This window comes from Euprymna scolopes, chromosome 29 (assembly GCF_053919585.1).
Source record: "Euprymna scolopes isolate OS-2025 chromosome 29, ASM5391958v1, whole genome shotgun sequence".
Classification (NCBI taxonomy): domain Eukaryota; kingdom Metazoa; phylum Mollusca; class Cephalopoda; order Sepiida; family Sepiolidae; genus Euprymna; species Euprymna scolopes.
The window spans coordinates 6,707,373-6,716,407 of record NC_136510.1 but is presented as its reverse complement, the minus strand read 5'-3'; the positions used below and the strand labels follow the sequence as shown (position 1 = coordinate 6,716,407).

Here is a 9,035-nt window from a genome sequence, read left to right as displayed (position 1 = left end):
GGTTGAAGCTTTTTTAACACTATAATTGGGATGCCATCCGGGCCAGTTGCTTTACTGGAATCTAGGTTCTTGATTAGCTTGGCGACCTCATGCACGGATATTTGTATGTTACCTAGCTTGTTCTGTGTTATAGGAGGAAATATGGGGAGTTGATGGCCTTCGTCGCATAGGGTAGAATTAGCTGCAAAGTTCTTTGCAAATAGTTTGGCCTTGTCTGGCGCTGACGAGATGACCTCTGGTCCATTGATAATGGTTGGGATAGAACGCACACTTCTGTTCAGGATCCTATTTGTTATTTGCCAAAACTGGTGGGAAACAAGCCGCTGATTAGCTACCTTGGATTTAACAGACTGGGCATATAGCTCTCTTGCATTTTTATTATTTTACAGTGGTTGCTGGCAGTCCTGAAAGCAGCTTTAGTCTCAGTGCATCTATTACGTTGGTAGCTATGGAAAAAGTGATTTCTATGCGCGATAGCAGCAGCACATTCTGGGGAGAACCATGGCTGGCTGTTAGGTTTTTGTTGGAATTTTTTAGATGGTATGAATTGGTCTATGCTTACAATTAACCATTCGGTCAGATCTGATACTATAGAGGACACTTCCCTTTTAAACATGGAGTGCAGAGGTAAATCAGATATGAATGTACGGAAGCTATCCCAGTCAGCCATAGAGTATCAGTATACAGTACGGTGGAGGGGTACGTCTGGGGACTTCTTACATTTCGTTTTTATCTTTACTGATACGACGGAGTGGTCGGAGGATCCTAGAGGAGAATGAATGGAACATGAACATAGCTCAGGGGAAGTTGAGAGAAAAAGGTCTAAGAGGCTTGCATATTGACCGGGTGTATCGGGCACATTGACTTGAATGCTTAAAAAATAACTGGAATCCTTCAAAAACAACTTGAATAATCTGGAGAATGACTTGAATGGCTATGAGACTGACTGGTTGTAAAGTGAGTGATCATTTTACATTAAATTAATACAGAAAAGTTATCCCCCACTTTATATCAGAAAGTTACAAACATAAGTACAGCATGTAGTAAGATCAGATACTACACTTTGATCTTGGCCAAAAGGCCAAGATAAGTTAATTTATTTGCTCCCCCACCGACCAAATAAGGCACAAGGCCGATTTTTAATGTGAGGAGTGAAGGGGAAATGGGGACCAGCTCCCCAGGGAGTAGGGGAGCAGGATAGTGACAATTGGTATGAAGGGTTGCCCCTACATTGACCAAGGTCTTATATGTGGGGCTCCCTCCACATATGGTCTTTGCTTGCAGTATCTGCCGAAACAGATACTACACTTTGATCTTGCTCAAAAGGCCAAGAAAATAACAGCATCTATTAACAACAGACCTTGGATCTTAACCAAAAAGGCCAAGCACAAAAGTGTTACGGACAGACCGACCGACCGACAGTCCGACAGACCGACCGGGGGAGTGACTTACAGAGTCGCTTGCATGCGACTAAAAAGAAACTAAGAAGACTAGACAAATTCACTAAATTGCGGCATGAATTTATTGCGAGAAAAACTTCTGTGTAGGCATTAAATTTTTTTTTAGTGATATATATATATATATATATATATATATATATATATATATATATATATATATATATATATATGTATATATATATATATATATATATATATATATATATTTTACACGGTGGTCACCACTTATCAAGGCCCGGAAGCCACTCAGGGTTATTCCAAGTACAGTACGTTAATGTGGAGATTTATTAAAGTGTTTACTTGAGGTAGCGGTTCATTAGGAATTTGTTTACGTTGGACTTGAAGACATCCAGGTTGTAGTCATGTGGGAAGCAGGCAAACGGAACAGAGTTCCACAGGCGTGCAGTTCTAAGAAAGAAGCTTTGTTCATGGAATCTACGTTTAGATTTAGGCACAGATAAAGAGTAGGGAAAATTTTTGACAGTGGACTCAGCTAGACGGGTGTTTTTCGTGAAAGATTGGCGAGGGGGGAGCAGAGATTGGAGTTCAGACGAGCACCTGCCATGGAAATAACGATAAAACAAGGATAGGCTCGCAACGTCTCTTCTGTGGGAGAGAGGTTGCAGGGATGAGAAAAGGGCATCCCCACTAAGCCACGAAGTCTATTCTGTAATCTGTCAAGGCAGGATAGGCTGTTTTAGCAGCTCCTTCCCAGATATGGCAGCAGTATTCCATCCTTGGACGTACTTGGCTTTTATATAGATAAAGAATTGCATCAATAATGAGATGTCTTCTGGAGCGGTAGAAGGATCCCACCATCTTTCCAGCGACCTTGGCAACAGACTTGATGTACGTGTTCCATTTCAGATCAGGAGGCTATATATCTGTCTGTCTCTCTCCATATTTTCAAACTCTATCTCCTCCGAAACTAAAAGTTGCAGAGCGACACGAGCGGTGCGAGCGGCGCGAGCGGTGCCAGGGGCCTGATTGGATTTTTATGGACCGTTCTTTTATGGTTCTTTAGCCGGTTAAAATAGTTTTTAAAGGGTTAAAATTGAAACATTTTTTACATTCGTCTTAGTTTATTTTATTCAGTTCATATTCGTGTCACGTTGGTACAGTGGTAACGTCACCAGCTTTGAATGCTACAGTTCTGCTCTCGGTTTCGATTCTTGCTGATGGCACTCAAATACTTTTTTCTTTTACTTTTAGAATCACGACTCTATAATAATAACATATATGAAATCTGGACAAATTAAAATATCATATTTAAGCGGATTTTACGACCGGGCAAAGCCGGGCGCTCCATCTCCCACTAGTAATGAGGAATCTTTTCTTAATATATTTTAAAATATAGTGAGAAATACACACTTTCTATTGAGAAAAACACGTTTTAAATATATAAACAAGTTATCCAAAATGACCGTCTCATTTGGGTCATATTAGATAACTTTACCCAATGTTTACGCATTTAAAGTGTGTATTTCTCAATAGATTTTAACTCAAAAAGATTTTTTGTGTAATATTTAACAAAAACAAACAAAAAATTGATGCCTGCACAATGCTTGATTTGAACCTATTATTTCATAGCGTGTATCTCATATCTCTCTCTCTCTCTCTCTCTCTATATATATATATATATATATATATATATATATACATATATATATGTGTGTGTGTGTGTGTGTGTATGTATATATATATCCCTCTCTCTATCTCTCGTTCTCTTTATATATATATATATATATATATATATATATATATATATATATATATATATATATATATATATGGGGGAGAGAGAGATAGAAAGATATAGAGAGATAGATATAGATAGAGAGATAGAAAGATATATATAGATAGATAGAGATCTAGAAAGACAGATAGAGAGATAGTTCAAGAACGATAGAGAGACAGATAGATATATAGAAAGATAGATATAGATAGATAGATAGATAGATAGATAGATAGATAGATAGATTCCTCTTTCTCTCTGTCTGTCTGTCTGTCTGTCTGTCTCTCTCTCTCTCTCTCTCCATCGATCTATATACCTCTACCTACATATCTCTCTTTCTCTTTCTTTTTCCGTTTCTCTGTCTCTCTCTCTTTCGTTCTCTCTCTCTCTTTCTCTGTCTCTCTCTCTCAATATATTTATCTATCTAGTTGTTTCAAATCCCTCTATTAATTTCTGTCTTCCTGTATTCACACCAGCCCCCCTCACCAATCACGCAAATAAAGACAATCATCCTAATCGATCAATTTATATTCATATAAAATCTAATCCAATTCTCAAAAGTTTCACCCACCATAAACCAAAGATGCGTTCATTCAATCTACGCGTTTAACAATGTAAATGCATTTTCGAATTTAACTGTAAAAGAGAGGCTGAAATGTTATTTTTAACTTAAGCGAAACATTGGGAAAAATGTTATTTCAAACTTAAGCATGACAAAAACAATGAATAATTCTGTTTAAAACTTAAGCCTCACAGATCGACGAAAATGTTATTTTAAATTTAATCGCGACAGAGCGAAGAAAATATTATTTTAAACTTACAAATCGAACTAAATAGTACTTCAAGCATGACAAACTATCATTTTACAACTAAACAGTAAAATACTTTTGGACATACAGACCGACAAACCCTTTGATAAAGATTGGAGGACGCACTCAAAATGCCCACACACACACACACACTACTTTTTCGATGAACTTTAAACCTCCCAAACACGTAAAGCTACTCGGAAATGGAATGGAAACCGTAGTAATGTTCACTGTCAATCCGAATTCTCGTCCAGTTATTAAGCAAAAAGGAGAGAAAGGCGGGAGAAACGACAGCGCACTCATTAATGGCCGACCGACCGCCGCTCGTCCGGCTGATTCTATCGCGCGCGTCTGACACACAAATCCACTCGAACTAATATTCGTCGCTCATACAAATCGTTTCATTTCGACGTATTTTCCTTGAATTGTCGAATTGAACGACAGGTTACACAAACGAGAATAAAGATGATGAAATAAAGAATAAAAAGGCAGTTTGACTCGACATCTTGTTTGTTTGTTTTTTTTTTTTTGTTTTTGTTTTTTTGTTTTTGTTTTGTTTTTGTTGTTTGTTTTTTTCGCTAAAAGTCAATTGAAATAGTCGGCTACCGTCTTTATTATTATTTTTTAAAACTAAAATTTTAAAGTTGAACTTCAAATTAAAAAAGCTGAATAAGAGATCTAAAAATGCTCAACTTCAAATTACATAAAGTGCATGTTCAAATTACATAAACTCACAGGAAATTAATCAATAATTAATAAGCTCAACTTCAAATTAAACACAACTCAACCAAATTAAACGGAGCTCAACTTCATATTAAATGGAGCTTAATTTCAAATTAAACGGAGCTCAATTTCATATTAAACAGAGCTTAATTTCATATTAAATGGAGTTCAAATTAAATGGAGTTCAACTTCAAATTAAATAGAGTTCAATTTCAAATTAAACAAAGCGCAATTTCAAATTAAATGGAATTCAACTTCAAATTAAACGAAACTCAACTTCAAATTATACGACCCTTAACTTCAACTTAAATTTAAAATAATCAATATTTAAACGAAGCATAACTTTAAATCAAACGAAGCTCAAACTTTAAATTTCAAACAAATAAGAGCTCAACTACAAGTAAAAAAGGCTCAACTTCAAATTTCGAAAGACTAAAAATTAATATTTAAAAACAGGTGTAATTTAAAAAAAATAAATAAATTTAAACTATCTAAAATTAAATTTTTTAATCTTAAATCCGAAGTAAAAAATTTTACTTCTAATTAAAAAATTCAACCTAAGTGAAAAACACTCAAATCTACAAACGACCAAATTCAAAATTTTAAAAAACTAAATCCAAATTTACAAAAAGCTTAAATTCAAATTAAACGAAACTCGACTTCAAGTAAAATCCTAACTTCAAATTCAAAAAAGCTAAATTCAGATTAAAAGAAGCTCAACTTAAAAAGTCCAACTTTTAATTAAACAAAGCTTGCTGAATTTACAAGTTCAACTTCAACTTAAACCATATCAACCTGAAATGAAAAAGTAAACTAAAAAATAGTGAATGCTTTTATTGTGCTGCAGTCTCGTACCGCGGAGAATAAGATGACGCTACTTCAAATATTATCAACCGTCATCTCTCTGTTGTAGATATTAACGGTGTAGCACTAAGAAACACCCCTGTTATAGACGTGCGTCAGAAGCAGCGATGCGTTATTGAATTCCTGCCAGGTCGCTCGTTTTACTGGTACCACTCTCGTTTTCATAGCTCTTCAACGTTTTAGTTTTTTAGTTTAAAAAATAGGAGGCCTTACTTTTGGAACAACCCTCGTATGAGTTTTGGTATATGATAAATTTGAAGATCCATTTGATTTGTAAACACATTTCATATGAATAAAGATTTTTGTCTCTCATCTTACGTCAGTCACAAATTTGGACGTAATAAATACATTATTTACAAAGAAATCACGTCTTACCAAGGCCAGGAGACCACTCGAGGATAAGGGTTAATGAGTGTACGGTAGTCAATGTGATCATATCGTAGGAATCGTTAGTAGTAGGAATTTGGGTAAATTGGATTACTTAAGGGGATGGCTCATCAAGAATTTGTTCACTTTAGACTTGAAGACTGCCATGTTGTAGTTAGTTGGCAAACAGGAAAACGAAGCAGTACCACAGGCGTGCAGTTCTAAGAAAGAAACTTTGTTCATGGAATCTACGTTTAGGTTTAGTCACAGATAAAGAGTGGGGGAAATTGATGATAGTGGTGTCAACTAGACAAGTGTTTTTCGTAAAAGTTTGGCAAAGGGGGCTCAGACGAGAATTTGCCATGAAAATAATGATACCGCAGAGATAAGCTAGCCATTTTTCTTCTGTGGGAAATAAGTTGAAGGGAAGAGAAAAGGGTATCCCCCACTAGGCTACAGAGTCTGTTTTGAACTCTGTCAAGGCAAGATAGGTTCTTCGAAGACAGTACATTTTTCTTATTTCGAGATATCAGAAATCTAATTTTTGAAATATAAAATATTTCTTTAATAGTAAATTATAAATCCCCAACAAATAAAACGGATACCATGACCGAAATCAAAATCTTGATATCTTGAGGCGAGCAAGATAACGCCACTCCAAATATTAACACGTAATAAAGTGAATTTTTTGATATTGTTTTGCACACAAAATCTATTTATCGAAATACAGCGAGATTCGAAACGTTTGTGGTCCGAACATTTAAGCTTTTTAAAAGATAATAAAGCGTTTTTCTTGGCTATTCTTAAAAAATTCCTCGAAATATGTCGCGATTCTATGCACATCAAAATTGACATATTAAATAAAATAAATATGGCGCTCTTTTCTATGGCGATTTTTTCATGAATTACCCTAACCCTTACCCTAACCCTAACCAATGATACAATCAACATACGACCCAAGCGTACACATTCTTCTTTATCTGGAACATTTAGTCTTTCGAGTCTCATATCTAAAGTAATAGCAAATGTTCTGTGGATTTATTGACGAGCATCCATTAACGTTTCTGTTTCGTTATCAAGACTTGCTGTACATCTGACAAAGTTCTACAAAACTAAATAATGTTTTATTGGGAAAATATTTAAATCCAAAGCTAGATTTTACTAACTGGGGGGGGGGGCTCGACATTGTCTGGGATAGAATGAGGATCAACGAATGTTCCATGTTTCCAATATTTTATTGTCGTCGAAATCGGTGAAGTCGACCATTCGTCAATCAAATCGATTGATTGTCTGAATTAGTCGGGGATCCACCGCGGTGCAACCGGGAGAAAACTTACATGCTACTCTGTAGTGACTTAGTCGACACTATATCATTGTCTACTTTGCGCTGTACAGAATTAACTGTTGATTTTAAAAAATCATTTGAATTAAAATTTAAAATGCAAGTATCATAATACAGTTGTGCAAAGAACCTGCTATTGATTTTATAAGCCAGGCCCTTCTACTTGTGCGATGACAAAACTTCTGAAATGCATTTGTGATGTTAGGCTGTATAAGCTTATTAAATTTGGTCAAAATCGGACTGTACCTTTTCGATTATCGATTTTCGATACTTATCGGAGGCATTCTGATACAAAACCTATCTAAGAACACTCTCCTATACATAACATACATTCGCATGGAATTTTCAACCGTTTTGGAGTCTATAAGGAAAGAACTCTCACTCACACACAGTGTCTTTTACATTAAAGTAGTGATTACTACGTATTAATACAGCGAATGAAGTAGGAGGTATGAATCCTCTAAATAGAAAGAAGTCACACCACTCTTTACTAAGGATACGTTCACGAAATTTTAGTAAAAAAAGGAAAAAAAACTCGTGAACTACAAAGTTGAACGATAAAAGTGTCGCCTTAGGAAAAAAAACACTATATGTTTATTTAAAAAACTTTTATTGAAAAAATCAATTCAGGTAACTTTATTATGTAGTAGAGCTGATATCTATTCAATGTAGTCACATTCAAACTCAACCATTACCTCGATATGGGTCCAGAACTAGGAGCATGCTTTTTCCACCACCGACGGCGGAAGTTCAGCGAATACTCGGCGGATGGCGGCGATCAGGTTTGATTTGGTGTTGTGAGATATCATATTGGGGATGTTCTCGATATACGACCAAACGAAGTAGTCCAGCGGATTCAGGTCGAGGGAGGAGGAGGGCAGTAAGAGAAGGTCGTAATACTCTTTCTGGAGCCATGTCTGTGTCTCTCTGGACTTGTGGCCACCTGATTGCACCAAGGGATCACCACATTCTTCAGTAAATCCAGGTAAACGTTGGTGTTGATTTTCAAGCCGATTCCAAAGATTTGAGGTGCCATGATGTGTCCCTCATTTGAAACCACACACAAAGAACATAACCATGGATGGAAACTTTGTTTACATCAGTCTGGGGACGTCTCTGTTATTCGTGGCAATTCGGCGAAGCATTTCGAGGGTGCTGGCAATAGACCTGTTTTCATAACTTGGATCAGAAGAGAGTATGAGTTGTACAGTGGCGCATCTCCGATCTCCCTCGTTGAAGACTGTGTAACTTTCAGACATGATAGAAGGCTCCTATCGTTCTTGGGATTTGTAAACGGCTGACCAACTACTAGATCGTCTGTAACAAAAAAAACAGTTCTCATCAAACAGAAATGGAATTGTGTCGTCTTTTCTAAGGAGACAATTTTATCGTTCCACATTGTAATTTTTAGAAAATTTCAAGACGAACAGAATAACGGGATATCGATATAAGGGATTGTTGTAAGCGCGTATGGGTACGTGTAAGAAAATATTAGCAGCAGCAGCCATTAAAGCACGTATGCAAATTAGCAAGTGCGCATGAGCTAAGTCACGAGAAAAAGAGAAAAATGCACCACATGGTCGAGAGAAGCAAGTTGCGAACCGGGGACGATGGACGTGTAAATAAGAGGGCGAGAAAGTGAAGTGGCGAAGACAGAGACTTTTAAAAAGAACATGTTTGTGCGAAAAAAAATCAAGAAATATAATGAAATGCGTTGTTTTGGAGGAACCACGAAT

General features: G+C 36.3%; 1 pseudogene; it reads right to left on the bottom strand.

The window, feature by feature from the left end:
* Positions 1-989: 989 nt before the first annotated feature.
* LOC145253056 (U2 spliceosomal RNA) lies at positions 990-1,093 on the bottom strand (annotated as a pseudogene).
* Positions 1,094-9,035: the final 7,942 nt, after the last annotated feature.